A 21,499-nucleotide genomic window follows, 5' to 3' on the forward strand; every position below is an offset into this window, starting at 1 on the left:
GCATGTCTGACCTGGTGTCTCCATGGAGGCTTTCTCTCTCTGTCTCTCTCTCTCTGTCTCTCTCTCTCTCTGTCTCTCTTCTTCCTTCCAGAATTCAGTTCTGTCTTTGCCTACCTAAGTTCTGTCCTACCAGGCCAAGCAGTTTCTTTATTAATTAACCAATGAAAGCAACACATAAACAGAAGGACCTCCTACACCAAAGACCATTGACATTCTTTCTGTCAGGCACATGTACAGAACTTTGTAGTATATAAAAGCTAGCTTGTAGGGAAAGTTCTCTGGTAAGTTCAAGATTACTCTCTATCTTGTAAAAAAAAAAAGTGTTTTGTGTCTTCTACAATGCCATGTACTTATGGTGGCCAAGGAAGAGAAGTGGAAATGAAGACTTGTTTTTTGTTTTGGTGGTGTGCCTCTGTTGTTTCCATATCCAGCAATTTTTAGGCAGATAACCAATATCTGGTAGACTGCATTTCATTTAATAACTCTGGTATCTGTTAGCAGCGTTATTTACCTGCTGTGGAATACCACTGTTCACGGTTTTAAAAATTACATTTCCTTTTAACTTGTAAGACTCTTGCATACACTTTTATACCCAAATACAACAGGGGGAATAAGACAAAAGACTGCTTTAACATGATTCAAAGGACAAATAGAACAGTTATTTGCTTCAATACTTTGAGACATCAAGTCAATAGCATTCTGTTGTTTGTGTAGTAAACCCACTCTAGACTAAGTATCCTGAAGGCTTCCACTCCCAAGGTCAAACCTCCTAATACAAAAGGAGCAGAAGTATGCTTGAATATCCTGACCATTGGTCAGGATGGAGTGCATCTAACTGTAATGGGTCGTCTTAATGTCAAAAAGATCAGATGACCACACCCTAGGTAATGATGTATAGCCACACTTGGTTTTTTTTGTTGTTGTTGTTGTTTTGTTTTGTTTTTGTTTTTCAAGACAGGGTTTCTCTGTGGTTTTGGAGCCTGTCCTGGAACTAGCTATTGTAGAACAGGCTGGTCTTGAACTCACAGAGATCCACCTGCCTCTGCCTCCCAAGTGCTAGGATTAAAGGTGTGAGCCACCACCGCCCGGCTTAGCCACACTTGTTGTCAACAACTTTGAACAAGCGAAAACTTTCTGACTTTCAGACAAGATGTAAACAGGATCACATTTTTGGGCCTCCACAGAGTACATAACATTTTTGTCTTTCTGGGTCTGAGTTATCTCACACGGGATGATTTTTTTCTACTTCCATCCGTTTGCCTGCAAGTTTCATGATATCATTTGTTTTCTACCACTGAGTAATACTCCATTGTAAATATATAACACATTTTCTTTATCCATTTTTTAGTTGAGGGGCATCTAGGTGGTTTTCAGGTTTTGGCTATTACAAATAATGCTGCTATGAACATAGTTGCATAAGTTTCCTTGTGGTATGATTGAGCATCTTTTGGGTATATTCCCAATTGTGGTATCTCTGGGTTTTGAGATAAATTGATTCTCATTTTTCTGAAAAATCACCATACTGATTTCCAAAGTAACTGTATAAGTTTGCACTCCCACCAGTAGTGCAGGAATGTTTCCTTTACTCCACAAGCCCTTGAACATAAGCTGTCATTAGTGTTTTTGATCTTAGTTATTCTGACAGGTGTAAGATGGTATCTCAGAGTCATTTTAAGTTTCATTTCCCTGATGACTAAGGATGTTAAGCAATTCCTTAAATGTCTTTTTGCCTTTTAATAGTCTTCTGTTGAGAATTCTCTGTTTAGATCTGTACCCATTTTCCATTGGATTGTTTAGTATTTTAATGTCTAGATTTTGGGTTCTTTATATATTTTAGAGACCAGCACTTTGTTAGATGTAGGGTTGGTGAAGATCTTTATCCATTGTGTAGGCTGCCATTTTGTCTTATTTACTTTGTCCATTGTCTTACAGAAACTTTTCAGTTTAAAGAGGTCCCATTTATTAATTGTTGATCTCAGTGTCTGTTCTACTCATCTTACATTTAGGAAGTGGTCTGCTGTGCCAGTGCATTCAAGGATATTTCCCACTTTCTCTTCTATCTGGTTCACTGTATCTGGGTTTATGTTGAGGTCTTGATCAGCTTAGACTTGAATTTTGTACATGGTAATAGATATGGGTTTATTTGCATTCTACATGTCAACATCCAGTTATGCCAGCACCATTTGTTGAAGATGTTTTCTTTTTTCCATTGTAAAGTCTTGGATTCTTTGTCAAAAATCAGGTGTTCATAGATGTGTATATTAATGTCAAAGTCTTCAATTAGATTCCATTGTTCCACATGCCTGTTTTTATTCCAATACCAAGCTGCTTTTATTACTATCATTCTATACTAAAACTTGAAAGGCATGGATGCCTATGGAAGTTCCTTTATTGTACAGGATTGTTTGGGCCACCCTGTTTTTTGTTTGTTCATTCATTCGTTTGTGTGTTCGTTTTCCATATGAAATTGAGTATTGTTTTTTCAATGTGTATGAAGATTTGTGTTGAGATTTAGATGAGGATTTCATTGGATCTGTAGTTTTGGGTAATATTACCATTTTTACTTTGTTAATGCTACCTATTCAAGAGCATGGAATATCTTTCCATTTATTCTGATACCTTATTCAATTTCTTGCTTCAATTACTTCAAGTTCTTTTCATACAAGTATTTTACTTGTTTGGTAAGAGTTACCCCCAAGTTATTTTCTATTATTTGTGGCTATAGTAAAGGGTGATATTTTTCTGATTTCTTTTTCAGTCCATTTATCATTTGTATATAGGAGACCTGCTAAATTTTTTTTTTTTAGTTAATCTTGTATGCCACCACATTACTGAAGGTATTTATCAATGTAGGCATTTCCTGGTAGAATTTTTGGGTCACTTATGTATCATATCATCTGCAAATAGTGAAATTTTTACTTCTTAATTTTAATGTGTATCCCATTGATCTTCTTTTGTTGTCTTATTGTTCTAGATAGATATTTAAATACTATATTGAATTGGTACAGAGAGAGTGGACAGCCTTGTCTTGTTCCTATTTTAGTGGAATCACTTTGAGTTTCTCTCCATTTTGTTTGATGTTGCCTGTTGGCTTGCGGCATATTGTCTTTATTATGTTGAGGTATGTTCCTGGTATCCCTGATCTCTTCAAGTCATAAATCTTAAATTTAAGATTTCATACTGGGGAGAAACCTTAAAATTGCAAAAATGTGGAACATCGTTCCTAAGTTCTCATCACTTAAAAGCCATCAGAACTTGCACATTGGAGAGAAACCTTACAAATATAAGAAATATGACAAAGCCTTTGCCCACCATTCCAATTTCAGGAGCCATCAGAATATCCATACTGCTAAGGAATACTATAGTTGTCAAGAATTATTGCAAGGTCTTACATAAGTTTTTATATCTCAAAATCCATTATAGACTCAACACTGGAAAGAAGCCTTACAAATGTAATGGGTGTGGCAGATACTTCACCTACTATTCATTATTTAGAAGGTATCAGAAAAGTCATTCTCTAAAGAAATTTTACAAATGCAAGGAATTCACTTACAGTACTATAAAAGGTAGCCAGCACGGAGATTTCCAGTAAGTTCAAGATTGCTCTCTCTCTCTCTCTCTCTCTCTCTCTCTCTCTCTCTCTCTCTCTCTCTCTCCCTTAGAAAAAACTGTTTGACATTTTCAGAAACACCATGTAATTACAGTGGCCAAGCAAGTGCAATTCCACATGGTGCAGGTGCCAGTGCAATGACAGGGAATGGGCACTGGGCACTTCTGGCTTAGGATCCTCTGCCCAACTTTCTGGGCCAAAGTTAACAGACTTCCCAGCTTCTGTCACTCTTTTAACTCCTCCCACTCTTCCCCTCTCTATATATCCCCTAAAATTGAACCTCCCTCAACCTCAGTTTTGGTGTGAATGTCTTATACCTACTGAACAATTCTTCAAACTCTATTTCAGGCTGCCTTCTACATAGCTCCAGCTGTCAGGCTGCCATGGACCTGCTCTGCACAGCCTTCCTACGTGCTTGTGATGCGGGTCCCCTCTGTATACTGTGAATATCATTGTTTAATAAAGAAGCTGTTTTGGACCTGTGCTAGGGTAAAGCAAAGGTAGGTGGGGAAAACTAAACTGCATGCTGGGAGAAAGAAGAAGGAGAGAGGGAAAAATCATGGGGCTGCTGCCGGAGACAGATGTGCCAAAACTTTGCTGGTAAGCCACGACCTTGTGGTGATGCACAGATTAATGAACATGGGTTAAATTAAGATGTAAGAAGTAGTCAATAAGAAGCTAGAGCTAATGGGCCAAGCAGTGATTTAAATAATATAGTTTCTGTGTAGTTATTTTAGATCTGAGCTGCCTAGCGGCCAGGAAACAAATAAGTGGACTCATTACTACATGCTTACTGCCAGCCTAAATCAAAACTGCATCTAGGATACTGCACTTCAGTATCTGACCCCAACAGTGAGTTCTGAACCTCAGATAAAAGATAGGTAGCCTAACCTCAACTTGACTACATAGCCTCCCAGACTACATACTTAATACCAAAAGAACACACTAAATTCAGTTGCCAGTGTCTCATTGCCAATACAAACATGACAAATCAAAATCAAATACTGCAATTGTGACTCAGAGAGATACAATTCAGGAACTTTGGATTTGAGTCTTGTGGCTTATTTGTTGGAGGAATTATTATTATTATTATTATTATTGTTATTATTATTTTGGTTTTTCGAGACAGGGTTTCTCTGTAGCTTTGGTGCCTGACCCGGAACTAGCTCTTGTAGACCAGGCTGGCCTCGAACTCCCAGAGATCTGCCTGCCTCTGCCTCCCGAGTGCTGGGATTAAAGGCGTGTGCCACCACCGCCCAGCTTGGAACTTTGGATTTGAAAAAGAAATAGATGCACCAAGAAGTCAGTGGTCAGCTCATTGCTAACAGCCCAGGGATGAATTCTTCCCACTCTGTGCTGCTCTCACTATTTTACTCCCATACAAGTGTTTTTGTGACTCATGCTAGCTATGCTTTTAGATAAAAAATATAGGGAAAAATTTAATGCAACAGTGAACACAGATTCTTCTTTATTTTTCCATTCAAAAATTTACACTTCCTCCCCTCCTCCCATTCCCCTCCAGCTCCCCTACTCATCCTCTTGCCTCCCCCTCCCTCCTTAAGAGAGGGCAGGGTACCCTGCCCTGTGGGAAGTCCAAGGCCCTCCCCCTATATCCAAGCCTAGAAAGCTTTGCATCCAAATAGACTGGAGTCCCCAAAAGCCAGTACATGCAGTAGAAACAAGTCCCAATGCCTTTATCAATGGTTTCTCAGTCAGCCCCCATTGTCAACCACATTCAGAGAGTCCAGTTTGATCGCATGCTCATTCAGTCCTGGTCCAGCTAGATTTGGTGAGCTCCCCTTAGAACAGGCACACTGTCTCAGTGGGTGGACCAAACCCTCGTGGTCCAGACTTCCTTGCTCATCTTCTCCCTCCTTCTTCTGCTCTTCAACTAGACATGTTGTAATTATATTATAATCTCAAAAAAATCAAAAATAAGAAAAATGTAAAACAAAATCAAAACAAAACAAAAACAACAAAGAACAACAACAGTATACCAAAACTAGAACCAAAACAAATGACAAAGGTTATATACCTATCAGAGAAATGCAGACTTTGGCTCTATTAAGAGTCCATCTTTCTCTAGTTAGAATGAATATAATCAGGAATAAAAATTATATCTAATGTTGGCATACATGTGACAAATAGAAGGCATACACTTCCATGGGATAGAGAACTAGAGAAGCAAATTTTAAAATCAGTGTTGATATTCTCAAGAAAAAAAAACACAAAGGAATAGTAAATGAAGAAAACCTACTGAGTGACAAAATTACAAAAATGATCCTTGGCACTATTCTTGTGGGAACAACGGAACTTCTACCTATTGTAGTTAAAAGAACCAATGACAAATCAATTTTGGAAACAAAGCCCAACTTGGGAAACTGATGTGGTTTCCTTTCTAGGGGTGTTTTGTCTGCATGTTTGTCTGTGCACCATGTGTGTTCCCCATGCTCTCTGAGGTCAGAAGAGGGCATTAGATGACATGGAGTTGAGGGTACAGTTGAGGTTATCATGTGAAGGTGCTGTGAATTCAAAGTGAGTCTTCTGAAAGAGCAGACAATGTTCTTAACTACTGAGTCATAGCTAAGCCCAGTGGATCAGTGAGTTTTAGTGGAGTGACTTACAAGAGGCGGGATGAGGGGTTACTTACAGAAACACAAAGGAATCAATGAAGGCTATGTAACCCTGTGAGGGTGATGGCTAATGAAGCTGAAAACCTGGGGATCATTACATAGCTTGCAAGAAGCTAAAGGAATATTGGAAGTGTCTTTCAAGCCATTCCCTACCTCCTCTAGGCAGTTTGTCTGGTCTTGTTGTGGCATAGGAGGTCCTTCTGTATTTGTGTTGATTTCATTGATTGAATAAAGAAGCTGCCTTGGCCTTTTAATAGGGAAGTCCTTAGGTGGGTGGAGTAGACAGAACAGAATGCTGGGAAGAAGGGAAGTGTGGCAGACGCCATGATTCTCCTGCCTGAGATGGATGCTGGTTAGACTCATGCTGGTAAGCCACAGTCAAGTGGCAATACACATTAATGGAGATGGGTTAATCAACATGTGAGAGTTAGCCAATAACAGGCTAGAGATAATGGGCCAGGCAGTGTTAAATGAATACCGTTTCTGTGTAATTATTTCTGGGCTAAGCTAGCCAGGCAGCGGGACACAGCCCGCTGCTCCTCTGTACTACATTGTCTGGTCCAGGCAACTTGACTGGTGTCTGCTTTAAGGCTGATGTGAACATCATCTCTGCGATTCAGCTGTCTGTAAGTGTTAGCAATCATTACTGATTATATATGCTGAGGAAGGAAGGCACTAGTGAATCTTGCCAGTTTGGGGGACTTCCTGAACCTATTTAGTTGTTCATTTCTTAGCTTCAGGACCTTCTCTGTAGGATGAACTGTTGACAGTAAAGAGAAATCTAGAATTTATATTGCTACAAATTCCCTGCGCACAGAGGAAACCCAGGAAAATGTTACAATGTTCAAACTATCCCAGTGTGATTCCAGATCAGCCCAATGCAATAGAGCAGCAGATCCAGAATTTGCCTGATAGCAATGACCATGTGAATGTCACCAAAATACAACAAACACATGTTGTAGACCAGATAGCCTCTTCAAACAGTAGTATTGGGAAAAGAATCTATGCACATATAAAAACAAGAACCTAGATTCAAAGTTCTCCTACCATGCAAGGAATCACAGACTTTCATGTATGATCTGAAACAGTGAATCCTTCAGAGTAGCAAGAAGGGGCAACAGTTGATATAACAGCAGTAATAGTCAAATAGTATTGTGTAATATTTTTTAAAATGCAGGGAAAAGCTAATAATTAAAAGTATGAAGAGCAAGCCTACACAGCAGATATATTTATTAGCTATTTTTTTATACTGCAGTGGATAAAAACCGAGAATCAAAAAATTACACAGGAAGCAAATGATAATGTAATTATAAATAAGCAAATGGATTGAACAGAGCATGATCAACAGCAGCTGAAAGTGCCAATATGTACATATTAAAAACCTCTAGGTGTGGGTCGTGGTGGCACAGACCTTTAATTTCACCACTTAGGAACTCACTTTCTTATTTCAAGGCCAGCCAGCTCTACAAAGTGAGTGTCAGGAAATTCAGGGCTACACAGAGAAAGCTTGTCTCAAACAAACAAACAAACAAACAAACAAAAAGGCTCTATATCCTCCAGGCCCCTATCAAGGCATGGCCAGGTGGGGCTTCTGTAATCACATTCCTGGCTTGCTTGACCAGTCCCCCAACCACAACCTGGGCTGAGGCTGCTGGCACTTCTTTCTGCTACCTGGTTGTAAATGCAAATTTAATATATAGAGATTCCAATTCTTCCTACTCAGTGTCCCCTCCCTAGTTCATAAACAATAACAAATCATTTCCTTCAGTTTTTTTAAATGAAATGGATAATACTCCCTAAGCAAGTGACAAAAAAATGGATTACAGCATTAAAAAATAAAAATAACAGCTAACTTTAAAACAAATTCAACATCCCTTTATGATAAAGGTCTTGGAGAGATTAGGGATACAAGGGTCATATCTAAATATAATTAAAGCTATTTACAGCAAGCCGACAGCTAACATCAAATTAAACGGAGAGAAACTTAAAGCCATCCCACTAAAATCAGGAACACGCCAAGGCTGTCCACTCTCTCCATACCTCTTCAATATAGTGCTTGAAGTTTTAGCAATAGCAATAAGACAACATAAGGGGATAAAGGGGATTCGAATTGGAAAGGAAGAAGTTAAACTTGCGTTATTTACAGATGATATGATAGTATACATAAGCGACCCCAAAAACTCCAGCAAAGAACTCCTACAGCTGATAAACACCTTTAGTAATGTGGCAGGATACAAGATCAACTCCAAAAAATCAGTCGCCCTCTTATACACAAAGGATATGGAAGCAGAGAGGGAAATAAGAGAATCATCACCTTTCACGATAGCCACAAACAGCATAAAATATCTTGGGGTAACTCTAACCAAGGAAGTGAAAGATCTATTTGACAAGAACTTTAAGGCATTGAAGAAAGAAAATGAAGAGGATACCAGAAAATGGAAGAATCTCCCTTGCTCTTGGATTGGGAGGATCAACATAGTAAAAATGGCAATTCTATCAAAGGCAATTTATAGATTCAATGCAATCCCCATCAAGGTCCATCAAAATTCTTCACAGATCTTGAGAGGACAATAATCAACTTTATATGGAAAAACAAAAAACCCAGAATAGCCAAAATAATCTTATACAGTAAAGGAACTTCTGGAGGCATTACCATCCCTGACTTCAAACTCTATTACAGAGCTACAGTAATGAAAACAGCGTGGTACTGGCATAAAAACAGAGACGTCAACCAATGGAATCGTATAGAAGACCCGGATTTTAAATCACAAACCTATGAATACCTCATTTTCGATAAAGGAGCTAAAAGTATACAATGGAAGAAAGAAAGCATCTTCAACAAATGGTGCTGGCACAACTGGATGTCAACCTGTAGAAGAATGAAAATAGACCCATATCTATCACCATGCACAAAACTCAAGTCCAAATGGATCAAAGACCTCAATATCAATCTGAACACACTCAACCTGATAGAAGAGAAAATGGGAAGTACTCTACAACACATGGGCACAGGAGATAGCTTCCTATGTATAACCCCAGCAGCACAGACATTAAGGGTAACATTGAATAAATGGGACCTCCTGAAACTGAGAAGCTTCTGTAAAGCAAAGGACACTGTCACTAAGACAAAAAAGCAGCCTACTGACTGGGAGAAGATCTTCACCAACCCCGCAACAGACAAAGGTCTGATCTCCAAAATATATAAAGAACTCAAGAAACTAGATGTTAAAATGCTAATTAACCCAATTAAAAAATGGGGCACTGAATTGAACAGAGAATTCTCAACAGAAGAAGTTCAAATGGCCAAAAGATACTTAAGGTCATGCTCAACCTCCTTAGCGATCAGAGAAATGCAAAACACATATTTTTTACCAAAAATTTATTTGATTTCTAATCATACAACATACTGAAAAAGAATAAATTAAAAAATTAGCAAAATATGAACAAAAGTAAAGTAGACAGAGGATAATAATTATAATAGTGATATAAAAATAAAGCAAAAAAAAAAAAAACAAAATAAGCAGTATTGGCAAATGATAAAATGAATCAACATGGGTATATGTTACAAAAGCCAAAACCAGACATTCACAGCAGACAGAAAAGAGAATACACAAAACCACATGTGCAAACTGGCACATTGCCTCATGTTTTTTTCAAACACAAGAAAACAAAGTAAAATGCTCTGTCTTCTTTAAGACTTCAAGCATTTCCCATTAAAATATCCTATTTCCATATTTTACAGAAAGTAATCCTGAAAGTACCAATGAGAAAAGAGCTGGAAAATACAAAAAGGCTTAAACTTAGAGGTGATCTCACAATATATTACATTTACAGCAATGGAAACCACTTGGAACTGTAATGATAGCAGAGAGTAGGAGATATCCATAGGAAGACAGATGGAATTTAACAATCTGTAAATATACTTCCTGATCTTATCAAAACTCTATTGGCATTATTTTCAGGAACAGAGATATTAACACTAAAAGGTAGAAAATGTGCTAGAAAACCAAAGCTCAAAAACTCTGAAAACAGTAAATAAACCTAGAGGTCATAATTTTGATCATTTATTTATTTACTTTTATTGATTTTTATTGAGCTCTACATTTTTCTCTGCTCCCCTCCCTGCCTCTCCCCTCCCTTTTTCAATCCTTCCCCAAGGTCCTCATGTTCCCAATTTACTCAGGAGATCTTGTCTTTTTCTACTTCCCATGCAAATTAGATCTATGTAAGTCTCTCTTAGTGTCCTCATTGTTGTCTAAGTTCTTTGGGATTGTGGTTTGTAAGATGGTTTTCTTTTGATCCTTTTATAATATATTAAAATCATAGAAATGAAAACCATTTATTGGTATGATGACATGATCAGTGAGGTTAATGGAGTAAGGACAGCATCACTCACATGTATAGTTAAATCTAATTTTACTTGCTTTCCTTATCTATTCTTCTGTAGAAAGTCTTCTCATACTGTGAAGGCCCAAAAATGTGAGCCTATTTCCACCTTGTCTGATGGTCAAAGAGTTTGAGGTTGCTCAAAATTGTAAAATGAAAAAAAAAACATATTTTCTTTTGGTTTTACTTTTTTTTAAAAAAAAATAAAAGGACAGCATCAATTATGCAGCAGCAACAACAACAACAAAAAGTCAGGGTCTACCCATATAGCTCTGACTGCCCTAGAACTCACTTTGGAGATCAGGCTGGCCTCCAATTTACTGAAATTCTCCTGTCTCTAACTGTAGAGTGGTGGGATTAAAGGTGTGTGCCGCTAAACATGGAAAACACTGGGGTGGGAAGTCCTTGTGTACATGTGTTTCTCTTATTGGTTAATGAATAAAGGAGTAGAGGTAGTCCGATGGGGGTGTGTGTGGATAAACTAAATGCCGGGAGAAAGAACGCAGAGTCAAGGAGACGCCATGTAGCCAGCAGAGGGGAAAGATATGAACTGTCAGGTGGAACCTTGCCAGTAGGCCATGAGCCTCATGGTAAAATATAAAATAATGGAAATGGGTTAATTCTAGATGTAAGAACTAGCCAAGAATAAACTAGAGCTAATAGGCCAAGCAGTAATTTAACTAATACAGTTTCTGAGTGAGTATTTCTGATATGAGCAGCCAGGAACGAAAAAGCAGCCTCCACCTACAAGAGATAGTTTTCAAAATATTGTATTTACATCACAGATGGATTTGTGTCTCAGATGGAAAATTAATGCTGGAGAAAAGTTTACTTTTAAATGTTAATGTTTAAAACCATACCTGTGGAACTCACAAACAAAACCAACAACAACAAAACCCAAAAACACTTTCAGATTCAATTAATATTACAGGCTTTCCTTTAAAGATTAATATCTAAAAGTTATACAGGAATGCCAAGTTATATATGACACTCTCTTGAAGAAAGAATAGATTTAACATGAAAGTTAGCATGGATGTTTGTCGGTTTGAAGGCTCTGTCCTTCCACCATAAGAAAGAGAACTGAGTTTGCAAGTACCAACAGATAATTTCAATTATTCTACAAGATTATTCTTATAATGATAGTTTTGGCGATCAAAGATTGATCCAGACTTCACACTTTCATTTCATCTACAGCTGAGTAATATACCTTTGTAGATATGTATCACATTTTTATTGTTTTTATTGAGCTATATATTTTTCTCTGCTCCTCTCCCTTCCCTCCTCCCCTTCTACCTTCTCCCATGATCCCCATGCTCCCAGTTTATTTATGAGATCTTGTCTTTTTCTACTTCCTATGAAAATTAGATTCACCTATGTCTCTCTTAGGGTTGGCGACTTTAGGAAAGTTCCATCTGGAGTCTTCTGTGTTTTGAGTCTGAAATGCATGGCTTTTTCAACAACAGGGACTCACCTTTTGCATCTAGGTGGCAACACTTGGTAACAGCAATAGCCTAGAATGTTTTGGTAGTTTCATGAACAGTTGTGACCAACAGTCAACAGTTTCAAAGCAGATTCTTATACCTAATGTTGGTTGTTTTGTTAGAAAATCTATGGCTATTGTGAGGAACATTATTGTGGCAAGAATTCTCTAATGGTTGGCTTCAGTTGAGAAATTTTAATTTACACTTTAAATGTATATGAATATACAGATTTATATGTTATGATAGGCACGTTTGGTTGATGGATAATAATCAAAGAATAGATGGATTCCTCATGACTGTTTCAGGCTGTTATTTTTACCCTGCTTATATCTGTCACTTCTCCATAAGTAAATCCCTTGCTATTTTTCCTTTGCCCCCTTAAAAATCACTTGTTCATTATTGTTCTTTTCTTTATTACCTCCCCCATACCCCACAGTGGTTTCTTTTTTACTTTTTTAGATTCTGCAGTTACTCTACGTTTTATACTCACATCTGAAGATTTGGAACTTCCTATGAGAGAACATGCACTGTTTGCTTTTCTGGGTCTGGGTTACCTTACTCAATATGACCTTTTCTACATCCATCCATTAGCTAAATGGTAAAGCCCATGGTTTCAATTTTCTTTACAGATGAATAATATTCCATAGCGCATGTGTACTATATTTTCACTATCCATTTGTCAGTTGAAGGGCATTTAGATTGTTTCCCTTTTGTAGCTATTGTGAGTAGAGCAGCAATAAACATGGCTGAGCAAGGATCTGTGGAGTAGGATGTTGAGTCCTTTGAGCATATGCCAAGGAGTTGAACAGCTGGGTCATGTGCTGAATTTAAGATGAGAATTTGTTTATTTAATTGAGGATTTTCTGTATTGATTTCCAGAGTGGCTAGATATTTGTTCACAGGTTTTTTATTCTTTATGCGTTTGGTTTTATATTGTTGTTGGTTGGAATATTCATAGTATTCTTCCATTTTGTGAGAATTAGTGGTTTGCTGTCTTGCCCATGAATGATTACTTTGCAGTTCTCCTGTATATATTCATTTTTCACATGAAATTTATTGTTTACCATGTACTTATGGAAATTTCCTCTGATTCTTTTGTGTGTGCCTTGTCTCTATTATCTGCAGTGCTGCTTAACTGAAGTGAATTGTGTTTAACTTGAGACTATCTTGAAATGCACTTATGGCCGGGCGGTGGTGGCGCACGCCTTTAATCCCAGCACTTGGGAGGCAGAGGCAGGCGGATCTCTATGAGTTCGAGACCAGACTGGTCTACAAGAGTTAGTTCCAGGCAGGCTCCAAAACTACAGAGAAACCCTGTCTCAAAAAACGAAAAAAAAAATCGAAATGCACTTATGTCTCCATCAATTTTAAGAGAATATTATTTTGGGTGCAACAAGCTTCAAATGTCATTCCATGCTCTTCTGACTTTGAGGTCATTGTCGAGATACCTGGTAGAATTCTGTTGCTTTGGTTTTTTCATGTGGTTCCTTGTTCTTTATTGCATTCAGTATTAACTTTTTCTTTTTCTTTTGACCCCTTCTATGAAAGGACTGCAAGCCCTATTCACCATTCCTTAAAGAGAAATCCACAAAAGAGAAATGAAAAGATTATCTAATAAACATGTCCCAGGTCAGTGATTGTGTCCACATTGTCACTGTCCATTTGTCAGTTCCTTTTATAAAAATGTTATAGTTTGAGATACTGAAAACCTTTAATTTTTGCTTCTGACATTTTTATTTTTTTATTTTTTTTATTTTGCTTCTGACATTTTTAACTTTATTATAAAAATGTTACAAAAATGGAAACAAAAAAATTACATACTGAAATTAAGCTGACCCAAAGAGTTTACATCTCAATGTACTTTTATATAATTAGAGTAGTCATTGGGAACAGAAGCTCTGGAGCTTTATAAGGAACTTTATATTTTCACCATGAAAAAAAAAAACGGTTACAGAATTACAGCTAGAAAAGCAATTAGCTTATTTTTTTCATAACTTGTATTCATGGCCTGCATTCAATCTTACCTCAACCCTGACATTTAACCTTTCTTATTTACCTTTTTCCATATTCTGCTGTGTGCACATGTATGTTGTTTCTCATATGTGCATATTATTGGCTAGTTTCTGCAGATGAGGAAAAATGTGGTTTCTTCTTTCTGACACTGTGTCACTGATATTACACATTCTAAGTCCAACCATTCTTCTGCAATTTTTATTGCAGTTTTCTTTTCAGCTGAATGACATTCCATTTTATATGCATATCATTTTCATTATCCAGTCATCTGTCCATAGGTAAATATTTTGACTTTAATACTTTACTGTAGTGAATAAAGCAGTAGTAAATATGGGGTGTAAATTTTTCTATAATGGGATGTGGAGTTCTTTGTCTTATATGCCGGAACTTTGCCGTAAACCACAGCCACGTGACGATACACAGATTAATAGAAAGGGGTTAAATTAAGATGTAAGAGTTAGCCAATAAGAAGCTAGAGCTAATAGGTCAAGATGTGATTACATTAATACAGTTTCTGTGTGATTATTTTGGGAGTCAGGGCCGCCAGAAAATGAACAAGCAGCCTCCTTCAACAGTGAATGAGCAAGACCACAGTGAAAGCTTCAAGTGAAAGAGAAAAGAAGACATGAGAATGGTTTTGTGATATTCTTTTCCATTTGAAAGAATTCCTGAGCCGGGCGGTGGTGGCGCACACCTTTAATCCCAGCACTCGGGAGGCAGAGGCAGGTGGATCTCTGGCAGTTCGAGGCCAGCCTGGTCTACAAGAGCTAGTTCTGGGACAGGCACCAAAGCTACAGAGAAACCCTGTCTTGAAAAACCAAAAAAAAAAAAAAAAAAAAATTATTCCTGATCATTTAATTTAGCATAGTGTCCTGATCCCAGGATGCATCCTGGCTGTTGTCATTGTTAGAATATGCTGTGCCAGCCTGGCTTTAGTGTTACACTCCTTTGATCCCAGTACTCAGTTAGCAAAAACAGGTAGTTCTCTGAATTCGAGCCGAGTCTTGTTTAGAGAGTGAGTTCAAGGACAGCCAGAAATACAAAAGGAAATCAGGTCCAGAAGAAAAAGTGATGAAGACATTGTTCCTATCACATCTGAATTACGGTGACTTTAATACCTAACTATTTACAAATTATAATTTGAATGATGTAGGATTATTCTGTAATTGCTTTCCGTGTATGAACACCTTTATATTACATCCTTCATTTTATTCCCATTGGAGAACACACAGACACCCTGCAGGGAAATAATCTCAGGAATCGGTACACAGAGTGGACCTGAGAATAACCCTGTGAGGAAAGTTACAAAACAGAGCGTGTATGGAGCTCAGACAGTGGAGGACAGAAATAAGCAATAGTTGCCCATGACAGCTCTGTCTCAAATGATCAAGAGTGCCACGGACCGGCTCAGGGGAGCCACTCAGACCGTGGGAGAAAGTAGGGTCCTGGTAACAGGAAGGCACAAGTTCGGCGAATGACAAACAGACACAACACACAAGAGAGTGGTTGGAATCTGCTGCGATTTTACTGAATTTATGTTTTTATTATATAGTATTCAAACAAAGAACAAATCAGAAGGTCATGTGTCATTGGTTGGCACGGTATGAAAGCTTCTTTTAGTCACATCAGTAATATTTAAGAAAAGTATATTATCAGGAACAGGTGTTAGACATAAAACATCCTTAGAAGAGGAAATCTTGTCCTTGGGAATGTAAACCTCAGGCAAGTGGTTTCATCCTATGAATGGAAAGTTTCTGTCTCATTATCGCTATCATGGCCCTTCCTCTTCCTAACCCTTTATTTCATCTAGTGACCAAATATGCCTAATCAGTTCTCTGCACCTGTTGAAATATACTTCTTAGTACCTTCTTATGCAGCAGACACTATGGGGGTTGGGATCTAGCAAGCCTATCCATAAAGTTCAAAGTATAATATAACAGTCTTTGTCCACCAACATTAACCCATCTATTCCCTTGCTCATCATACACCCTGTGTATGACAAAGGTTCTGCTGTAGTCTTATACATTCCCATACTGTGATTCCTTATCCCAGAGCTGTTCCTGAAGAGAATGATCCTTGTCTTGTAGATATAAACACTATCATTATTATAAAAGAGATTGTGCAAAGCTCATATCCCGTATAGCCAGATACTCAAGAAACCCGTTTATGCCTCAGTGGTGGCTAATACCAGGCTGTCTGCCATTGACCTCCAGGAAGCCTAGTCCCATAGGACACGTAGCTCCCGTCCGGCATAATGACATATGTCATGTCACACAGACGACACTGGAGTTGGTGTGGCACAAGAGCCTGTGATGTCCGCCGGAATACTGTCGTTGCATTCATTACTTTTGAAGAAACTAATTTTTTAAAAGAGATAAACCCTGTGATGCTTTTAAGTAAGACTTTAATCTTTAAAGGAATTGGGTCTTCTGAACAGTATTCCTCACTGCCTATATTACTTATTAAGTACAAACACTGTGAACCTGGGATTGGGTTAGACTCTTTTCCATTAATTTCACAGAAAAAATATTCAAAACACGACATGTATTCTAAATATAAAATCAGTGAGCTCCATTACAAAGTTAATTGATGACTCCTCAACTATATATTTCTTTTTTTTTTTGAAGGCTGTCACTCTGTTTTACTGACAGTCCATACAATAATATTGAAGGACTAAGGTTGACTACTGAGAGCTCTATTCTAAATAGTTGCTGGTTGACCTATCTTAAGAGAGAACTTAGGAAGAGAGTCAATTATCATATGTGTATTGTTGGAACAAGTTCTATTAATCTGAATTGTACTGATTTTCAGAGAACTACTGCAAATGTGTTCCTGTCCACCAGCATTTGAAGACTAAAAAGGAGTCATGCCAATGTAATGACCTTGGCAAATTGCTTCATGACCCCTCTACATTTGTACTTTATAAAACAAGTAAAACTACAGAAAACTCTTAATAACGACAGATACAGTAATCACAGGGATGTCTCTATTGACTCATCAAACTCAGATAGACATGCACACTGGAGAAGAACATTGCAAATCTAAATACTGTGAGAAATCTTTAATTTGTGTTCCAACATTATTCAAGACCAGAGACTATGAACTGCAAAGAAAGAGCAGAGTTAGGGGGAATATGATGACTCTTTCACCTCTACATATAGTTTTATGCAACAAAAAATCTCTTTGGAGAGAAACCAAGTGTGGGATATATGGGAAATATTTCAGTACCACCTCAAGCTTCAGTGTACAGCAGAGGTTTGATATTGGAAACAAACCCTACAAGTGTAACATTTGTCACAGATTTTTTTACCCATTGCTCAAATCATAAAACACATATAAGACTTTATACTGGGAAGAAACCTTACAAATGCAGATAATGTGAAATGTCATTCTCTCAATTGTCTGCGCTTCAAAACCATCAGAACATGCATAGTGCAGAAAAGCGATACCAATGGAAAGAATGTGACAAATCTTTTGCCTATCATTCCTGTTTGAGGAAGCATCAGAATGTCCATACTTCTGAGGAACACTATAGTTGTCAAGAATGTGGAAAGGTCTGGGATACCAGACCCAAAAAGAGGAACATGGGATGTACTCACTCATAATCGGTTTCTAGCCATAAATAAAAGACATTAAGCATATAATGCGTGATCCTATAGAAGTTAAATAAGAAAGTGAACCCAAAGAAAATCCTATAGTCATCCGCATGGAGAGGGGGAAGTAGACAAGATTGCAGGGCAAAAACTGGGAACTTGCGGGTGAGGTGGCATGGGGCAAAGGGGAAATGGGATGAGAAATATGAGAAGGGGAGGATGGGAGGAGCTCGGGGGATTGGGATGGTTGGGATATAGGAAGGATGGATACGGGAGCAGCGAAGTATATATCCTATCTAAGGGAGCCATCTTAGGGTTGGCAAGAGACTTGACTCTAGAGGGGTTCGCAGGTGTCCAGGAATATGTCCCCAGCTGGTACCTTGGGCAACTAAGGAGAGGGAACCTGAAATGACCCTATCCTATACTGATGAATATCTTGCATATCACCTTAGAACCTTCATCTGGCGATGGATCGAGGTAGAGACAGATTCTCAATTTGGAGCAACGGTCTGAGCTCTTAAGGTCCAAATGAGGAGCAGAAGGAGGGAGAACAAGAGCAAAAAATCAGGACCACGAGGGATGCACCCACCCACTGTGACAGTGGAACTGATTTATTAGGAGCCCACCAAGGCCAGCTGGTCTGGGACTGAATAAGCATGGGTTTATTCCGGACTCTCTGAGCATGGCGGTCAATGAAGACTGATGAGAAGCCAAGGACAATGGCACTAGGTTTCAATCCTAATACATGAACTGGCTTTGTGGGAGCTTAGCCTGTTTAGAAGCTCACCTTCCTGGACGTAGATAGAAGACCTTCGTCTTCCCGCAGGGCAGAGAATTTGGACTGCTCTTCAGTATCGAGAGGGAGGGGGAATGGAGTGGGGGGAGGAGAAGAGGAGTGGGGATAGGGGGAGGGGAGTGGGGGGAGGGGGCAATATTTGGGAGGAGGGGAGGGAAATGGGAAACGGGGAGCAGGTGGAAATTTTAATTAAAAAAGAATAAAAAATAATAAAAAAAAGAATGTGGAAAGGTCTTTTGCCAGCTTTCACATTTGAAACGCCATTAGAGACTCCACAGTGGAGAGAAGCCTTACAAATGCAATGAGTGTGGCAGATCCTTTCCCCACTATTTATTCTTTAGAAAGAATCAATAAAATCTTTCTCTAGAGAAATTACACAAGTACAAAGAATGTGATAAGTCCTTTATTTTACTGTGTTATCACATATTAAAGGCATTACAGAATTGATTCTTATGAGAAGCCTTACAAATGTAGGGAATGTGACAGATGCTTTACCCAGAACTCACATCTTAGAACACATCAGAGAGTTCATCCTGGAGAGAAACCTTACTTGTATGACCTATATGACAAATCTTTTACTACTTGCTCACATCTTAAAAGACATCAGAGAGTTCATACAGGAGAGAAACCTTACAAATGAAATGACTGTGACCTATCTTTTAGTCAGATTTCAAATCTTAAAAGACATCAGAAACTTCATACTGGAGAGAAACTTTACAAATGTATGGATTGTGACAAGTCCTTTACCCATACCTCATATTTTAGAACACACCAGAGAGTTCATATTGGAGACAGACCTTTCAGCTGTAAGGAATGTGAGAAATCTTTTACTAATGGCTCAATTCTTACATAATATTAGATAATTCATAATGAGAAAAATACCATTGTAAATAATGGGGCATAACATTTATCTAGTATTCTCTGCTTACAAATAGCAACATCAGAAACATAAATATAAGAAGCTGTGAAAAGCTTTTAATGAAGATTCAAATCTTAGAAAATATCAGAGAATTTATACTCATATAAAATTCTGCAAATGTAACTGTGAAAAATTTTTTGTGTATGGATGCTTTGCCTGAAAGTATTTCTGTAACAACATGTTATGTCTGTTGCCTGTGGAGGCCAGAAAAGGCATAAGATTCTCTGAAGCTGGAGTTGCAAACATTTGGGCGCTGTTATATGTGTGTTGGGAATTGAAACCCAGTACTTTGGAAGAGCAGTCAGTGCTCTTAACCACTAAGTCATCTCTTCAGCCCCTAGGAAAAGTTGTAGTAAATACATTTATCTTGTCCAACGTCCAAAAATTCATAATAATACCAGACTAGGTGGTGCACGTCTTTAATCCCAGCATTCAGCAGACCAGAAACAAGAAGATCTCTGTGAGTATGATGCCATCCAAGTTTACATAGTGAGTCAAGACAGGTAGAACTATATAGATCCCGTCTCAAAGAAAAAAAAATGCTAAGAACAAATGTAGTAACATAAAAATGTGACAAAGCCTTTAGTTTTCCCTCTAATTGGGCTGTGCATTACAAAGCTTACTTCTCAGAAATTGTATAAAGATATATTGTATATAATCCCCATGTTGTGTTGCTTGTTGGACATTCACCCATCAAACACATTGAATGTGACAAATCTTTAATCCCAGCACTTGGGAGGCAGAGGCAGGTGGATCTCTGTGAGTTCGAGACCAGCCTGGTCTACAAGAGCTAGTTCCAGGACAGGCTCCAAAACCACAGAGAAACCCTGTCTCTAAAAACCAAAAAAAAAAAAAAAAAAGTGACAAATCCTTTACATGGTGTTCAAATTACAATGTAAAAGCAAATACATATTGAAAAATAAATATCATCTTACTATCATGAAAGGTAAGACTTTATTAAAGTCTTATCTTTTGTTCACTTTCAAAATCTTCATATTACAGTCAATCATTACAAATAGCAAGAAAGTGAGAAACTATAAAGATAGACAGTGAATGGTAACAAATGATGCTAACATACAGCTCTGAAATACCCAAGGGCTCTGGGTGGTGGTACATGAATTTAATCCCAGAACTATAGAGACATAAGTGGGTGGATTTCTGTGAGTTCAAAGGCAGCCTGGTCCAGAAGGAAAATTCCAAGACAGCTAGATATACACAGAGAAACCCCATCTCCAAAAACCAAAACAATAAGTAAAAGAAATCCCTGAGGGCATGCAGGAATTCATTATGAATTATTAAAGAAAAATTGGGAAGTATTTACTCTATAATCTAAAATAAAATGATATAGTTACCATTAATTTCCAGTAGACCCTCATGGAGGTAAATGAGACTGTTGGACCCAACCTCAGTCATGATGATATGGTAACTACCCCAGTCTTATACAGTTGCTTGTTCTTAGTACTTTCTAGACTGTTATGATTTTCTGTTATTATTCACTATCTATTTCAAGAGATAGTGAATAGCTTCTTTCCACAAAGTTGAGAGTAGTACAAATTGACCATTATAAATATGAATATTTACATGGCAGATAAACAACATGATCATTAACAAAATATCAGTAGATTCTGCCCTTGAACCTATATTTACTTCTCAAGCCTCAGTTTTTTATCACAGCAAGGATTCCTCTCAATGGTGTAGGCTTCAAATTCAAGAGAGTGGCTAGTTGTATCAATGAACAGTCCTGCCAGTATGGCACCTGTGCACACATCTTGGCTAGTAGATTGGTACTATAAGATGCACAGCCCAGGAGTAAGTAAGACTATTGACATCATTTCTCTGCAAACAGCCTGTACAGGACTTTACAGTACTACAAAAGCTAGCCAGGTGGGAGCATTTTCTAATCAGTTCAAGATTACTCTCTTTATCTTGCCACCAAAATGTTTGGTGTCTTTAGCAACACCACGCAATTATGGTGGCCAAGCAAGACCACTAGCAAGGACCATTTTTGTTTGGGATGACAGTGGGACCTCCTTGTCCAATAATTGTTAGACAAATAACCAATACCTGT

General features: G+C 38.0%; 1 pseudogene; it reads left to right on the forward strand.

Moving 5' to 3' along the window:
- Positions 1-853: 853 nt before the first annotated feature.
- Positions 854-19,365, forward strand: LOC130867913 (zinc finger protein 54-like; annotated as a pseudogene).
- The last annotated feature ends 2,134 nt before the right edge of the window (positions 19,366-21,499 follow it).

This window comes from Chionomys nivalis, chromosome 2, assembly GCF_950005125.1.
Source record: "Chionomys nivalis chromosome 2, mChiNiv1.1, whole genome shotgun sequence".
NCBI classification, from domain to species: Eukaryota; Metazoa; Chordata; class Mammalia; order Rodentia; family Cricetidae; genus Chionomys; species Chionomys nivalis.